Below are 16,503 nucleotides of genomic sequence, written 5' to 3'. Positions count from 1 at the left end.
CAAGGCCAGAAGTGTGCTCACTTTATTCCCAACCTTTTTATATCTTAAAGCACACTCCCTTGATTCATACTGGGCAGCAGCTTTACACCACACCTGGGTCAAATCAATCTGAGCTTACTTTCTGGTTTTCTTTCTTAACAGTTCTCTGACCTTTGGGAATATATTTATCCTTCTGGGCCTCAGTTTCCTTCCCTGTAAAACTGCATACCACGTATTTTTTAGTTTGTCATAATGTTATTGACAGTGTACATAAAGCATCTAACATGCAGTATATGCTCGTGATTCATATCATTAAGAACTGGCTTGCCTTTCACAAATTTTACATTTCATAGTAAGGCACGAAATTCAACACTTCTCTGATATAGACATAAAACAGGACTATAATACTAGTATTTAGCTTTCACTGGAAGAAAGATCTGTGTAGGTGTATTCATGACTGCTAGGGCATTAGCCTTGATAAGAACTAAGCAGGTCTCCAGAACTGATCTAGCACAGGGGAAAAATTAAGAGGGAAAGAAGAATTCTACTATGACTAGAACACTGTAAAATGAACACTGCACATTTTAACCCTGTGTATATGGTTCAGAAGAATCTGCTTCAATAGAACTTTATATAACTTCAATAGAATGTTATATTTAATATAACCAAAATAACTTTAAATGGTATCCTCAGGAAATATAGTCACATACATACACATCATTAAACTCAAAAGCCACCAAGGTCCATAGTCTAAGAACACAATAAACTTAATTGCCTATGCATTTCCCATATTCAAATGCATATACACACAACATGTACACACACATGTTTAAAATAATTTTTAGGCCTTAGATTTAGATTCTGTCAATGTCTGGGTGCTGGGAACTCCACATTAATGACTTTATTTGATCCTCATGCCAACTTGATGAGACAGAGACCTTAACCTTAGGGACTAACGACATGATCCAGGAGAGCTACCAGGCAGATGACAGTTATGAAATCCAACACAGTCCTTCTGATTCTGAGTTCAACTCTACTTCCACTCTGCTCTACTCTTAAAATATTTCTCACAAATACAACTGATAATTGTAACTGTTCTATATTAACTCTGAACATTGTTGCCATCATTCTGAAGTTCATCCAATCCATGGCAACACGTCTATAAGTAATTATATTTTAACTAATTGGTATTTAATTGAATATTCACAGAGGAGGAAAAGTGCACATATTAAACACACAAATTCAGGATTGATTAAAACTGCACTTTGGTGCCTTTCAATTTGAAAATACCCTTAGCCTGGTAAATAAATCCTTACATTCGTTTCAGTTTTCACTTAAAAAAAATGAACTATATGTGGCAGTTTTATCTTTCTGAAATGAAAAAAATAACCAACTCTCAAATAAGCATAGCACTGGCAGATTTTTATAACAAATTAGCAGATGAGTGTTTTTCAACCGAGAGGAGGCAAGAGATACCAGGTAAAAAGCTATAAAATATTTGGGTGGGATGGGGATGAGGCAGATGAATTTTGAGAAAGCATCTTTGGTAACTCTAATTATGTGCCTTGGCTCCTATGCCCCATCCTTTCAGGATGGAGAACCACTGTCAAAGATAATTTATAAAATTACGTTAAAAGCAAGTTTTCATTGCTATCCTCAGTGAATCTTTTACTAGACCTAGTAATACCTTAAAAACAGCTTGATATGAGCTTTCCATTCTTTAGAGGAGCTGGAATGACTAAAATAGCAAAAGTGGGGATGAGAGAAGAGAAGCACCAAGAGAAAAATACTGCACAAATGAAACAGCCCAGACACCTGCAGGCACTGGCCTATACAACACGCGCACAGCATGATCACATGACCCAGAGAAGAACACATTTGCAAAGAGAATTGTAAAGCGGCCAAAGCAAGCTTTGAACTTAAAAGTTAGGGGAAGGGGAAAAAAATGTTCAAACTGAACTATAATGCAAACATTAGAGAGGCCAGTGGGTTAAGAAAGATAAATATATATTATGATTAAGGTCGTTCCTGGGAATTATCAAAGGAGAGAAAAATTCATTTAAAACAGAAATTCTTGAAATACAATAGTAAGGGATCCCTAAAGGGCAGGAAAGGAGAGATACCTAAATAAAATATCTACCTACACAGTGAACTTGAGGGAACAGATGCACCAAAGATGAAAATGGGGCTCTGAGGCCAAGGAAGGGGCATTAACGCAGGAAAGTGCAAGAAAAGGGACAAAAGACACAGAAAGGGGTGACCTTCAAAGCCTTACTCAGAAAAAGAAGGTGAACAGCGAACAATCTGATGCAGATAAAGATGCCACAGAAGATTCAAACCTAGTTTAAACCTCCATTTTGCTGTACTTTCCTAATGGAAGATAAGGCAAGGTAAAAACAGTAAGCTTGACCATGTAGGGCTGTCCTCACACGTCCTAATTCAACAAGAAGTAACTGAGACTTACAAGCTGGGCAACTAACTAAAGGCTCCATGGACATGAGCCCTGGGGAGACTGACTCCCAGGGTGTTGCTCTCTTCACCGCTGCTGTTCCAATTCGAACCGGAAAGTGAGAACAGATGCAATGGCAAGCGAGTTACAGAGCCATCAAATCAGTGGATCAAGTTGAGTCAACCCTCTGGAATCCCAAAATAGGTGAAGCCCCACTTGGATGTGATGGTGTTGTTGGCTGAATGGTATGCAACACCCCTGTGACAAGGATTCAGTAGGTTGATATGGGACTTCCCTGGTGGTCCACTGGTTAAGAATCCACTTGCCAATGCAAGAGACACAGGTTCAATCCCTGGCCCACGGTGATCCCACATGCTACGAAGCAACTAAGCCCATGTACCACAACTACAGATGCCATGCTCTGCAACAAGAGAAGCCACTTCAACGAGAAGCCCGTGTACCGCAACTAGAGAAAGCCCACATGCAGCAACAAAGACCCAGCACAGACAAAAATAAATAAGTTAAATAAACTTTTAAAAAAGGTTGATATGAAAACTTCATTTACTCAACATACATTGTAAGTGTTTACTATGTGCCCGCTCCTGGGCTAGGTCCTGGGGATATGAAATTCACACACACACACACACACACACACACACACACAAATTGTTCTTAAATGCAAGTAACTAGAGAAGAAAAGACAAAAATACAGAGTCATCTCAGAACCGTGTGAGCTGTGGCAAAATGGGAATAGCAGAGGAAATGGCATAATTCCGCAGAGGTTATGGGGTTAGAGGAAGCATTACAAAGCAGGAGGCAGTGGCTAAGCCACATTTTGAAAAGTGACTAGGAATTTTCCAGACAGATGGGGAAGGGAACATTCGAAGCAGAGTAAACATTCGAAGCAGAGTAAAAGCACAGAAGCATGAAAGAGCATATTTAAGGAACTGCAAATAATCTGAGAAGGTGGACTACAGGATAGGACATCAAAGGGCTTATACACCAGGGAGAGGCAGGCGATGGAAGAGGCAGCCATCCTCAGACTCGGGCACATCTTACAGTTCTACTCCATTAGACAACATCCTTTCAAATGGCCACGACACAGTGATGCCCTGGTATAACCAGCCTCTTGGGTTGAAGGCCAGAGAGGGGAAGGCTGGAGTACCAGCAGCGTGCTGCTCCAGAGATGAGCCTTTGCCATTAAATTGCCTCCCGCTGCCATGGCAACTCTCTGCGGCAGGGCTTTTTGGAGCAAAAGGTGGCAAGCAGATACTAGGTCTGTTGGCCGCCTCCTGCCGAATTTGGCTTCTCTCCTCTCTAATCAGGATGGAAGCACTGCAGCACTAAAACTGGAAAGCCGGCTGAAAAAATCCCTCGGTTGCCTTCTGCTTTAGTGATTCCTGACACGTGTTTTCCCCAGAGGGGCATAAAAATGGAGTCTGATCATTTTTCCAATTATTACTTCATATCAATTTACAATTTATAGCCCCCTTCCACAGAGTGTGCTACCATTAGTGAGTCACACCAAAAGGAAAACACGACAAGACTAGCAGAGGCTTCTGCAACTGCTAAATATAGACTGCAGAGAGCCCAAGAGCCGTGCTCCACTCACAGTGGAAGTCTGCCCAGAGGAGGCCTCTTACTTCCTGTAGGGGGGTGCCAGGAAGGCAAGTACAGTCATCCAGCTGGGGTGGAACCCAATTACCCCACGAAGAGCTGTGTTATAAAGGACAGAGCTATGAGGCCAGCACAGTAAGGTCAGTGAAACCCAACACAACTAAGTGTAACAACATAATTAACTACAGCTTTCCTGGCCCCCAAAGTTCTGGGACAAAGCTAAAAGCAGAGAGAAAAACAAACTGTGAGCAGATATTTATCTTCCAATTTATAACTCCCAGTAGTGGCTGACAGAACTGTACAATGTTTATAAAGTCCCCAAGACTGCACGGACACAGACTGAACAAAAAAGGGCTGAGGTGAACTGTGGATAGTCCAACCTATGCAGCCGACGACTGTGGTGTCCTACGTACCACTGCCTTCCCAATCCTAAAGAGGCCATGGTGAAACCATCCTGAGAAAGAGGCAGTGCGTGTTAAAGAAATGTCTAAGCGTGCACCTCCCCAACCTCCAAAGAAGCAACTGAGCTGTTACCCACACGGCAGCCTTCTACACCAGTACCACAGCAGCTCTTGACTCACAGGGCACTGCTAAGAGAAATTTTCCTAGTCCTTCCTAGGAAATTCACAGCACTGAGAGCTTGGGAAAAAAAAAAACAAAAACTAAAGAGGAGGCCCAGGGATTGGATGAAAGCAGCAGTTGATACTCAGAATATTTACTTCCCTGACCTCACTCCCCCCTGGTCTCTGGCCTGTTCCTCAAACACTCTGGCATACTCTCACATGGGGCCTTTGCACATCTGTTTGCCTGAAAGGTTCTTTCCCCAGATAGCAGCACACCAATAGCTAGCTCCTCCACTTGCTTCAAGCCTTCACTTAAGTCATCTTCTCAGTGAAGCTTTCCCTGGACACCCTATCTAAAATACCACCTCTCTACTCTGATGTGCCTTACCCATCTTTCTTGCTTTATTTGTTTCTCTTCAGGACTTACACTCAATAACACAACGTCAATTTTACTTATTTACTGTTTATTATCTGTCTCCACTGTTAGAGTAGCAGCTCCCAGAAGACAGAGATATTTAACTGTATAATTCATCACTATATGCTCAGTACCTAAAATAGTGCCTGGAATAAGAAAAGAGCTTCATTCTTATTTGTAAACTAATAAATGGATGGTACGCATGTAAGATTTTACCAAGTGCTGCAAGAGTAGAGGGAAGGTAAGGATGAAGATATTTTAGGTAAAAGGAAATAACTCTCATTCATTCAACAGAAATGTATTGAACATTCTGCCAGGTGCAGGGCTAAATAAGCACTAGCGATACAGTGAAAAATAAGACCAACACAAACAAGTGTCTCCCTACCTAGTATTTATAGCCCAGAAAGGAGGGAGGCAATGACAAAACTGTGTGTAAATGCTTTAACAGGAAAAAAAAAAAAAAAAAGAGGATGGCAAAGGATGCATCAAAGGGGCGCTATGAATGGAGAGTCAGAACAGGAGTCCAGAAGAAAGAAAATCTATAGCCAGGACCTAAGGAATGAGCAAGAGTTAGCAAGGTGTGGAAGAGCAGGGGTGGGAGCAGGGAGGAAACAGAGCATGCAAAGGCTTAAGAAGTGAGAGACAGCATGGCATTACTGAGAAAAGAGGCAAGGCTGGGATGGTTGAGATGCACAGCGACAAAAGAGACAGGTAAGCTGGAACTAGATCACATAGAGCCTTGCAAGTGGTATTAAAGATGTTAGAAAGTTTGGAGTTTGTTCTAAAGACACTGGGAAGCCATTGAGAGTTTGCCAGCTGTCACTGAGAGACTGAATTAAAGGTAAGAGAGAAAGCAGGGAGACTGGTCAGGGGGCTACTGAATCTCTACCAGGAAAGGAGGACTTGGACTGGCGTGGGAAAGGGAATGCAAAGGAGATTTCAAGAGCATGTAAGCATAATCAAGAAAACCTGCTGACTGGAGAGAGAGAGGGAAAGGAAGAAATGAAGAAGGATACTTAGCATCTAATTTAGGCCAGAGTGGCTAAAGCATTCTTGGCTTGGGCTCTCGTTCTACTCAATAAGACAGATTCAGTATGGAGGGATAAAGACCATGTTCCAACTCCAGACAATTTGAGTCGGGCTGTCTGTGGAGTATCGAACTGGACCTAGACAGATGGCTGCAGTGTTCTAACAGAGAAATCTGGACAAGAAATAAATTTTGGAATTATCAGCATATAAATGATAACTTCACTACAAGAGAGCATAAGATTACCCAGGTGAGTGTATGGAGTTGAGATTCTTATCCTGGGTGAAATTTGTGATCCTCCTGAAATTGTAAGCAACATTTGGTATGCAAATTCACATGTAGTTTTCTGAAGAGAGACTTCATAGTTCATGGCTTTGAGCAGATTAATCAAAAGCCCCCAAAGAGACTAAAACTAAGAGTAAAGTAAGATGAGCAAAGAGCCAAAAGAGATAGCAACATTGCAAAACAAAGGCATGGAACTGGAAACACAGGGGGAAAACTGATCCTCCTGTTTAGCTTCAGTGTCGTTCTTCTCCTTATACTTGTCCTATAAAGGGAGAAATAATTGCCATGAGTCAGACATCATATTGTGTTCTTTATACTAATCTGAGACAGAAAGCAAATTAAAAGTCTTTAAAAAGTATTTCATAAGAGCTACAAGGAAAAGTTTTCTATTTATCTAGTTAACTAGAAGAATACCCCTAAACCCAAGTTCATGGTCAGTACTACAGAAAGGGATGGTTCTCACAATCAACTTGTTCCAGTACTCATAATGAGGAAATCCTATCTGCTAAGAGCCAAAAGCCAGAGATTTATTTTTCTTTTTAGTTTTAAGCTTCATTGAGCTTAAACTGTAAACTGTATAGTCCCATTCAATATTTTAAAGTGTAATTTATGAAGTTGTTCATCCATCATCACAATCTAATTTTAGAACATTGTCACTCCCAGGAGAAACCTCATACCCATTGAGCAGCCACTTTCAAACCTCCTATACTCCCTAACCCCCAGCCTTAGGACACCACTAATCTACCTTCATTTCACAGATTTGCCTATTCTGAACATTTCATATGAATGTAATCACATAAAATGTGGTCTTCTGGGTTGGCTTCTTTGATTTAGCATAATATTTTTGAGGTTTGTCCATGTTGTAGCATATATATGTACTTTGTGCCTCTTGATGGCTAAATAGTATTCCATACTACATTTTATGTATCCATTCATCAGTTGGTGCACAGGTGTGCTGTTTTCCCCTTTTGGCTATTATGAATTGTAATTCTATGCTTAACATTTTGAGAAATTGCCAGACTGTCTCCCAGAGTGCTGGCACTTTTTTTTGTTTCCACCAGCAATGTATGTAAGAGGGATCCAATTTCTCCACATTCTTGCCAACATTTGTCAACTATGTGTCTTTTTTATAACTATTCTAGTGGATGTGAAGTGGTAACTCATTGTGGGTTTGATTTACATTTCCTTGATGACAAATGATGTTGAGCATCTTTTCATTTGCTTATTGGTCATTGATCTCTCTTCTTTGGAGACATATCCAATCAAACTCTTTGCCCATCACAGATCTCTTTTTAATCTTTGAGAAAGAAAAACACAGAGACGGGGGACAGATATTGTCACAATATTATGAAAAAATTATCAGAAAAAAATAGGGATAAAAGAGAGAAGGAAGAGCACTTAGAAAGTACAGGAGTCAAAAAAATAGAAGTCAGAGAATAACTCTAGCGGACGAAGAAAAACACACAAGCTAGGAGAGAAGGCTGTGGTCAGGATGGGGAATTCTTGAATCAGGTTGAATTGATTTAAGGGTAATGACAAAGATGAAGCTGGGACTACAGAACAGTGAATCCTGAAAACTCCCACTGAGAAGAAATTAAAACCTCTCCCAGGGACAGGGTGAGAATCAATGAAACAGAATATGTGCAAGTGCTTTGTAAACTACACAAAGGTAAACTTGGTTCAAATAGCTGTGTTTTTCCCAATTGGGTTAAAAACTTTGATAAGTAACTTTGAAACTTGTTTTGGAAGATGGTAACAATGAAGATGATTATAATAAACAGCAGTTACCATTTATGGTTCCAGGCAATGTGCTAAGGAGTATACATCATGTATCATACTTATTCCTTCAAAACACTCTAGGAAGTAGGTACTACTATTATCTTCACTACAAATGAAGATCTTTAAGCCACACATATTCATGTTTTTCTCTCTAGTGTAAACCAAACACGGTGACAGTATAAACCAACACTACTTACAGTAAGGTAGACAATTTCACAGGAAATCTTACCTATCAGAGAAAATCTATAAATATTATTCTCATTGCATTGCTTTTTTCTCTATATTAGAGAACCAAAGTTTTTGATAATTACACATGATTACCTTGGTACTAATTTATTTCTTTATTGCTTCAACAATGGATAAATGATCTCTTCTCCATAATAAAGGTAGGAATGTTTTAAATGTTTGTTTAAAAAATATTTAACTCATCTTATGGCTGATCCATGTTGATGTTTGGCAGAAACCAACACAATACTGTAATTATCCTTCAATTAAAAATAGATAAAGGAAAAATATTTAACTCATCTGAAATTTATTATGCATGGTATGAGATTAAAATAGATTTAAATGTAGCTTTCTTCATATTATCATTCAACAATGCTTTTTTTAATTAAACACTGATTTCTCACATATTAAACCACTATGAGTTTATTTCTGATATTTCTATTTTGTTTCTATTACTATTATTAACCTACATTCAGGTAATCTTATTAATATACTTTGGAATAGGTTTTGGTCTTGAATGGCAAAAACTCCTTTGTTCTTCTTTAAACATCACAGTCCTTAATTAGATGATAACAATTGTACACATATAAACCTTACTCAGATAATGAGTACACATTTCGTTTGGCCAGTACACCAATTGCCAGTATTTAAAAAACAGTAGGTGACAGGTGCTACAGTCTGAATGTGTCCCCCCAAAATTCATACACTGAATTCTAACTTCCAAAAGTGATGGTCTTAGGAGGTAAAGGGGTCTTTGGGAGGTGACTGGATCATAAAGGTGCTTTATAAATTTCTGGCTTCTCTTGGAAAATTAGTATCGCTGAGTCCATGTACCCAAGTGCCAAGACTCAATTAGCAATTGAAAACCAATTAGCCACTTCTTCCTCTCCTTTATACAGGTACACATATATAAAGTTCAAAGTGTCCAACATTCCCTGTTGTCTTATTCCCAGGCCACCTAAGTGACTAATAGTGTCTGCCCAAAGGCCTTTGAACCGCAACTTCTGGTAAAACCTCTGAGTTTCCCTTTCTGTCTTCAAAAGCCAGAAAGTTCATAGTTAAATTGGTGATCAACTTTAGTAACTACACTTAACCTAGATTTCCAGTCTAATCTCTTCTTTACTTCCATAGTGTGGGGGCCTGATCTTTTATCTTCATTTAATTACCTTACAATGTATGTACTAATTCTGATCCTCTCAAATATTAATTTTATGAATGAGAATAATTTTTTAAAACATTTGCCTCCCCTGAAGTTCTTGCCTGCTCCTTTACTGTGTGATTTATACTATCAATCAAATTCAATTCAACATCCTATTGGGATCTTTAACTGGTATTATATTAAATCTATACATTAACTTTGTGAGTATTGTCATCTTTATCATATTAAGACTACTCAACTAGAAGTAGATTATATTTCTCTTATTATTTTGTATATATCTTGCAAGTTTTTTTAATAAAATAATAATTTAATGTTATCTTTTTCATTACATTTTTGTCTACAGATAAAATAAATGGCTGAATTCAGTTAGATATATGTTTTATAACCTGTGATTTAAGCATCTCAAGATGTGATTTTCTTGAATCTCCTAAACCTTCCGGTTACAGTCCCTTGTCACTGACAAACAGTGTCAGTCGCTCTACTGACCTACACATACTTCACTTATCTCTTTTATATGATTTGTTGCAATTATTTATAAAACAATACAATAAAAAAGTGACATCCCTATTTTGTTTAGTTTTAAATAGACTGCCGCTACTAGAAGCTCCATCAACTTCCTTCTTGCCCTCAGACTTAAAATGAAATCTATTTTTGATAAACATGACAAGGTAATTCAATGGAGAAAATAGTCTTTTCAATAAGTGCTGCTGGAATAACTGGATTTTTATATGGGAAAAACAAACAAACATACCTTGACCTCTTCATACTGTACACAAACATTAAACATAAGCTCTAAATAAAAAAACTTCTAGAAGAAAACAGAAAAAAAAAATCTTTGTGACGTTGAGGTACAGTGATGATTCCTTATAACACAAAACGCATGAACCATTAAATGACACATTCTCAAGTGATGTTTTTAAAATTTATGTCATGGATAAATTCGACGTCAGCAAAATTAAAAACTTTTATTTGTCAAAAGACACCATTAAGAAAATGAAAAGGCAAACCTCATATTAGAGAAATATTTACAGAACACTCCCAAGAAAGTTCTTTTATCTAGAATATATAAAGAACTCTCAATTTCTTAAAACAAACCAATTTATTTTAAAATGTGTAAATGATTTAAATAAATGTTTTGCAAACGAAGATATATGGATGGTCAACTAGCACTTAAAAAAATCGCTCAATGTCATCAGTCACTAGACATTATAAGAATTAAAACCACAGTAAGATACCAATACACATATCCTAGAATAGTTAAGATTAAAGACTGATTACAAAGTGAGGAGATGGAGCAGCTGTAAATCTCCTCCTTTCCTAGTAAAATAGTTTGTTAATTTCTTATAAAGTTAAACATAGGCTCATATGACTGCGAGTCATATGACTCAGCAATACCAATCCTAGGTATCTACCCAAGAGAAATAAAATAGATCTTCATACAACATCATGTACACACATTTTAAAAAAACTTATTCACAATAGAAAAAAAAAAAATTTTAAACATGGAAAAACCCACATATCCAAAAATTGGTGAACAGATAAACAAAACCTGATATATCCACACAATGAAATACTACTCAGGAATTAAAAAAAAAAAACAACTATTAATATATTTGACAAATGGATGACTCACATTATGCTACATGGAAAAAAAGTGAGACACAAATTACTACACATTGTACAACTCCATGTATATAAGAAAATCTAGAAAAAGGAAAACTATACTGACAAGGTGGACTTCCCTGGTGGTCCAGTGGCTAAGACTGCACTCCCAAGGCAGGCGGCCTGAGTTCAATCCCTGATTAGGGAAGTAGATTCTACATGCTGCAACTGAAGACTCTGCCTTGCCACAACTAAGACTCCTGTGCAGCCAAATAAATAATATTAAAATAAGAAGAAGAAGAAAAAAAAAAAAACTATAGTGACAGAAAACAGATCAGTGGTTGTTGGAGGGCAAGGACTGTGGGGGCAAAAGTAGTATGGATTATGATAGAGGGCACGCGACTGCATGCAGTTACCAAAACTATACAATTAAAATGGGTAAATTATTATACGTAAGATAAGACCATAACATACTTTAAATTTCATCGTGAAAAATACATTTTACAAAATCCAACGTAAAGAGTCTGAGTGGGTAGTAACAAATTTAACTTCTACTCAGAAAGAGGTCTGGACTTTGCTCTGGGCTTTTGAAACATTTAATCTCTAAGCCTTGTAGGAGTGTCTTTATTCGCCTGAAATTTCAATCATGACAGGTAGTCTAACAGTGTGAAGGCTGGAGGCAGCCCACACCAGACAGGATTTAAGGTAGAAGCTGACCACCCAGAGAAAGATTAGCAATGTTATGTAGACCAGGAGTTCTGGATCATATGGTATCAACCTGCCCAGAGGGACTGAAACTGCGTCAGCTACCTAGCCAATGAATCATGCTTGCATAATGGAGCCCTAATAAAATTCTGAAGACTGAAGCTTCGGTGAGCTTCCCAGCTGGCAATAGTTTCATGTATATTATCACAATCAGTGCCAGGCAAGAAACATGCCCTGACTCCAAGGGGGGAGAACAATAGTAGAGTTTCTCTTGTTCGCTTCTCTTAAAATCTGTTTGCTTTTCCTAATAGTTTTGTAATAAATTGTAACTGTAACAGATTCCAGCGAGTTCTATGAGGTTTTCGGGAAAGCTATGGAACCTAAGCTTGGTCTTGTGGACCCCTGAATTTGTACATAGTGTCAGAAGTGAGGGTGGTCATGTGTGGACAGTGTATCTTCTAACTGCTCAGCTGCCCTCAACACTCACAACCAGATAAACATAAACAGGTGGCAAATCGATGACTATAAAACTCATAATTGAAATGTTTAATAATTACCTAAGCAAATTACAAAGGTCACACCTATAAGCCTATGTGAAAGTGAAAAGTGAAAGTGTCAGACACTCAGTCATGTCTGACTCTCTGCGAAGCCATGGACTGTGGCCTGCCAGCCAGCCATGGACTGCCAGGCTCTTCTGTCCATGGAATTCTCCAGGTAAGAATACCAGAGTGGACAGCCATTCCCCTATAAGCCTATAGACAATGACAAAATGACAAAGAACCTTTACAGCTGCCTGGTTAACCTGGAACCAGCCCAAGTAGTAAGACTCCTGTGTTGGCATGCGGAATCAGTTGTTTTAATTAGACATGTCAAGTGTACAACTTAGGCAGGGAACACACAGAGAAACCAACCATCCCTCCCGTTCCCAGGTGCATGCCTGTCATCTAATTCTGTTAAGTGGCTTTTTACTTCCTTATTTAGAATCTGCTCAACATTTCAAGTCCTAAATTTCCTATAGCATGCAACTGGATCTCTTCTTTCAAATGCCTAGCAGTATTATCCAGAGCAAGTATTATCCTAGAGATAGAAGTTCACTAGCAATACAGACGTAACTTTGTAAAACGTGTTTTAGAAATTCAGGCTCAAGAGTCTGCAGTCATGAAATGACAAAAAATATTTTCCAAAGATAAATTTGTCTTCTGAAAATGTAGTCATGAAATGACGAAAAATATTTTCCAAAGATAAATTTGTCTTCTGAAAATGTAGTTATTGTTTTTATAACTAACATTTTCCATGAGAGAAAAAAATGAAAAATTTGGGGGGAAAATGGCATAAATAATACAATAAATTTCCATCAGATCAGATCAGATCAGTTGCTCAGTCGTGTCCGACTCTTTGTGACCCCGTGAATTGCAGCACGCCAGGCTTCCCTGTCCATCACCAACTCCCGGAGTTCACTCAGACTCATGTCCATCGAGTCAGTGATGCCATCCAGCCATCTCATCCTCTGTCGTCCCCTTCTCCTCCTGCCCCCAATCCCTCCCAGTGAAAGGTTGTTGTTGAATCACACAAATACACCGGGATTCTTGGCCCCCAGAGAAGAAGAATTCAATCCGGGGCCAGAGACGAGGCTTGATCGCTCAGAGCTTTTGTGTAATAAAGTTTTATTAAAGTATAAAGGAGATAGAGAAAGCTTCTGACATAGGCATCAGAAGGGGGCAGAAAGAGTACCCGCTTGCTAGTGTTAACAATGAAGTTATATAATCCAAAGAATATCTGGAGGTTGTAAAGACCTCATGAGACCTACTCCCATTATTTACATTTTTAAGATAACAGAAGGTTGAATCCAAAGACTGTCCTTAGGCAGGATACATTATTGTTATATAATCCTAAGGAATGTAGAGAAGGAAAAAAAAGTTTGTCCTTTCTTCCTCCTTGAGAATTCCAGACCCCTCTCTCCTTGGGGACTCCTAGACTCCCTATCAACCTGCCTAGGAACTGACTCTCTTACCAGCATCAGAGTCTTTTCCAATGAGTCAACTCTTCACATGAGGTGGCCAAAGTACTGGAGGTTCAGCTTTAGCATCATTCCTTCCAAAGAAATCCCAGGGCTGATCTCCTTCAGAATGGACTGGTTGGATCTCCTTGCAGTCCAAGGGACTCTCAAGAGTCTTCTCCAACACCACAGTGCAAAAGCATCAATTCTTTGGCGCTCAGCCTTCTTCACAGTCCAACTCTCACATCCATACATGACCACTGGAAAAACCACAGCCTTAACTAGACAAACCTTTGTTGGCAAAGTAACGTCTCTGCTTTTGAATATGCTATCTAGGTTGGTCATAATTTTCCTTCCAAGGAGTAAGCGTCTTTTATTTTCATGGCTGCAGTCACCATCTGTAGTGATTTTGGAGCCCAGAAAAATAAAGTCTGACACTGTTTCCACTGTTTCCCCATCTATTTCTCATGAAGTGATGGGACCGGATGCCATGATCTTCGTTTTCTGAATGTTGAGCTTTAAGCCAACTTTTTCACTCTCCACTTTCACTTTCATCAAGAGGCTTTTGAGTTCCTCTTCACTTTCTGCCATAAATTTCCATATAACACCATAAATGTTACTGTTTCCAAATGCTTGTAAACTTGTGGGCAAATGAGTCCACAAATGCAGGTTTAAGTGAAGTATCTATGCATGTGTGCTCAGCTTCTCAGTTGTGTCCAACACTTTGTGACTCTATGGACTGAAGGGCTTCTTTAACATTGCAGGCTCCTCTGCCCATGGGATTTTCCAGGCAAGAATACTGGAGTGGGTTGTCATTTCCTCCACCAGGGGATCTTCACGACCCAGGGATCAAACCCACGTCTCTTGCATTGGCAGGTAGGTTCTTTATCACTGAGCCACCTGGAAAGCCCAGGTATCTAACTAGGCTGTTCTTTTTCATGTTGAGCCAAACTAGGACAGGTGGTAGGCTAATGCTGGAGTCAGAGAGTACTTAACAGAAGGGCAGAGGGGAGAGTGCTTTCCCTCTAAACAAAGGCAAACTTATCAAATGCTCAAAGTATGCCCATTTGTTCAAAGTTATCCCTAAGTGTGGGAATGAGCAGATATCTACTGGGCTGCTTTTAATACCCTGGACACTCTGTAAACAAAACTCAGCACAGCAGACAAATGCACTACCTCTGTCCTGAGCCACAACTCAGCAAGACAGAGCAGTAAGCTCTTTACTGTGTGAACCAGTTTTCACCAGGCTTCAGGCTGGCCTGCAGAGCCCCAACCTGTAGATGATGTTCTTCAGCCAACAAGAACAGGTTGGGCACTCTAACTGGAATACCATCCTCACCACAGATGGGCTCCTGAAACTACCTCTTGGCTCAGAATGCATGTGACTATCTATCATTGGCTCTCACCTGCCCACTATCACTATGTGTGCCCTCCTTCCACAGATCTCCTTTATCTGACTTCACCTGCTAGAATGCAAGTCCTGCTTTGAATCCCCAACTCACCTACCTGGGGGTCTAAAACCCTTACTTTAAATGACTCTGTTCCTGAACCCTGAGTCATTGGCTGAGACATTTGCCAACCCACATGGACAATCTAGAACTAAGATGCAACACTAGCAAAGGGGAAGTCAGAGAGACTGAAGCCTAAGAAGCTCTGACCCACGGCTGTTAAAGTAAAAGGACCATGAACCACAGAATACAGGCAACAGAATACACAGGTTACCTCTAGAAGCTGAGAATGACCCCAGGCTGATAGCCAGCAAGGAAATGCAACCTCATCACAAGCCACATGAAACTGAACTCAGCCAACAGCCTGAATGAGCTTGAAAGAAGATTGACTCCCAAGAGCCTCTAGCGAGAAACACAGCCCTGCCAAACCTCTGATTTCAGCCTTGTGAAACCTGGGGCAGAGAACCAGCTGAACCATGCTGTGAACAGAATTTGGATTTAGAGAACTTTGCTGTTTTAAGGCACTTCAGATCAGATCAGATCAGTCGCTCAGTCATGTGCGACTCTTTGCAACCCCATGAATCGCAGCATGCCAGGCCTCCCTGTCCATCAACAACTCCCGGAGTTCACTCAGACTCACCTCCATCGAGTCAGTGATGCCATCCAGCCATCTCATCCTCTGTCGTCCCCTTCTCCTCCTGCCCCCAATCCCTCCCAGCATCAGAGTCTTTTCCAATGAGTCAACTCTTCTCATGAGGTGGCCAAAGTACTGGAGTTTCAGCTTCAGCATCATTCCTTCCAAAGAAATCCCAGGGCTGATCTCCTTTAGGATGGACTGGTTGGATCTCCTTGTAGTCCAAGGAACTCTCAAGAGTCTTCTCCAACACCACAGTTCAAAAGCATCAATTCTTTGGCGCTCAGCTTTCTTTATAGTCCAACTCTCACATCCATACATGACCACTGGAAAAACCAGAGCCTTGACTAGACGGACCTTTGTGGGCAAAGTAATGTCTCTGCTTTTCAATATGCTATCTAGGTTGGTCATAATTTTCCTTCCAAGGAGTAAGCGTCTTTTAATTTCATGGCTACAGTCACCATCTGTAGTGATTTTGGAGCCCAGAAAAATAAAGTCTGACACTGTTTCCACTGTTTCCCCATCTATTTCTCATGAAGTGATGGGACCGGATGCCATGATCTTCGTTTTCCGAATGTTGAGCTTTAAGCCAACTTTTTCACTCTCCACTTTCACTTTCA

At 39.7% G+C, this 16,503-nt stretch overlaps 1 protein-coding gene and 1 long non-coding RNA gene across 5 annotated transcripts in view; one reads left to right on the top strand and one right to left on the bottom strand.

Annotated features, from left to right (window-relative positions):
- SLC44A1 (solute carrier family 44 member 1) overlaps positions 1 to 16,503 on the bottom strand; it is a 231,916-nt gene that overhangs the window by 126,929 nt on the left and 88,484 nt on the right. The window lies entirely within an intron of this gene.
- Positions 12,437 to 16,241, top strand: LOC139184634 (uncharacterized). The gene is made up of 3 exons (XR_011568178.1): positions 12,437 to 12,519; positions 14,566 to 14,677; positions 15,244 to 16,241. It is a non-coding gene; the product is annotated as an uncharacterized lncRNA (long non-coding RNA).

Source organism: Bos indicus, chromosome 8 (assembly GCF_029378745.1).
Source record: "Bos indicus isolate NIAB-ARS_2022 breed Sahiwal x Tharparkar chromosome 8, NIAB-ARS_B.indTharparkar_mat_pri_1.0, whole genome shotgun sequence".
NCBI lineage: Eukaryota > Metazoa > Chordata > Mammalia > Artiodactyla > Bovidae > Bos > Bos indicus.
The sequence above is the reverse complement of the archived record's forward strand: the minus strand, read 5'-3'. Positions and strand labels throughout refer to the sequence as shown.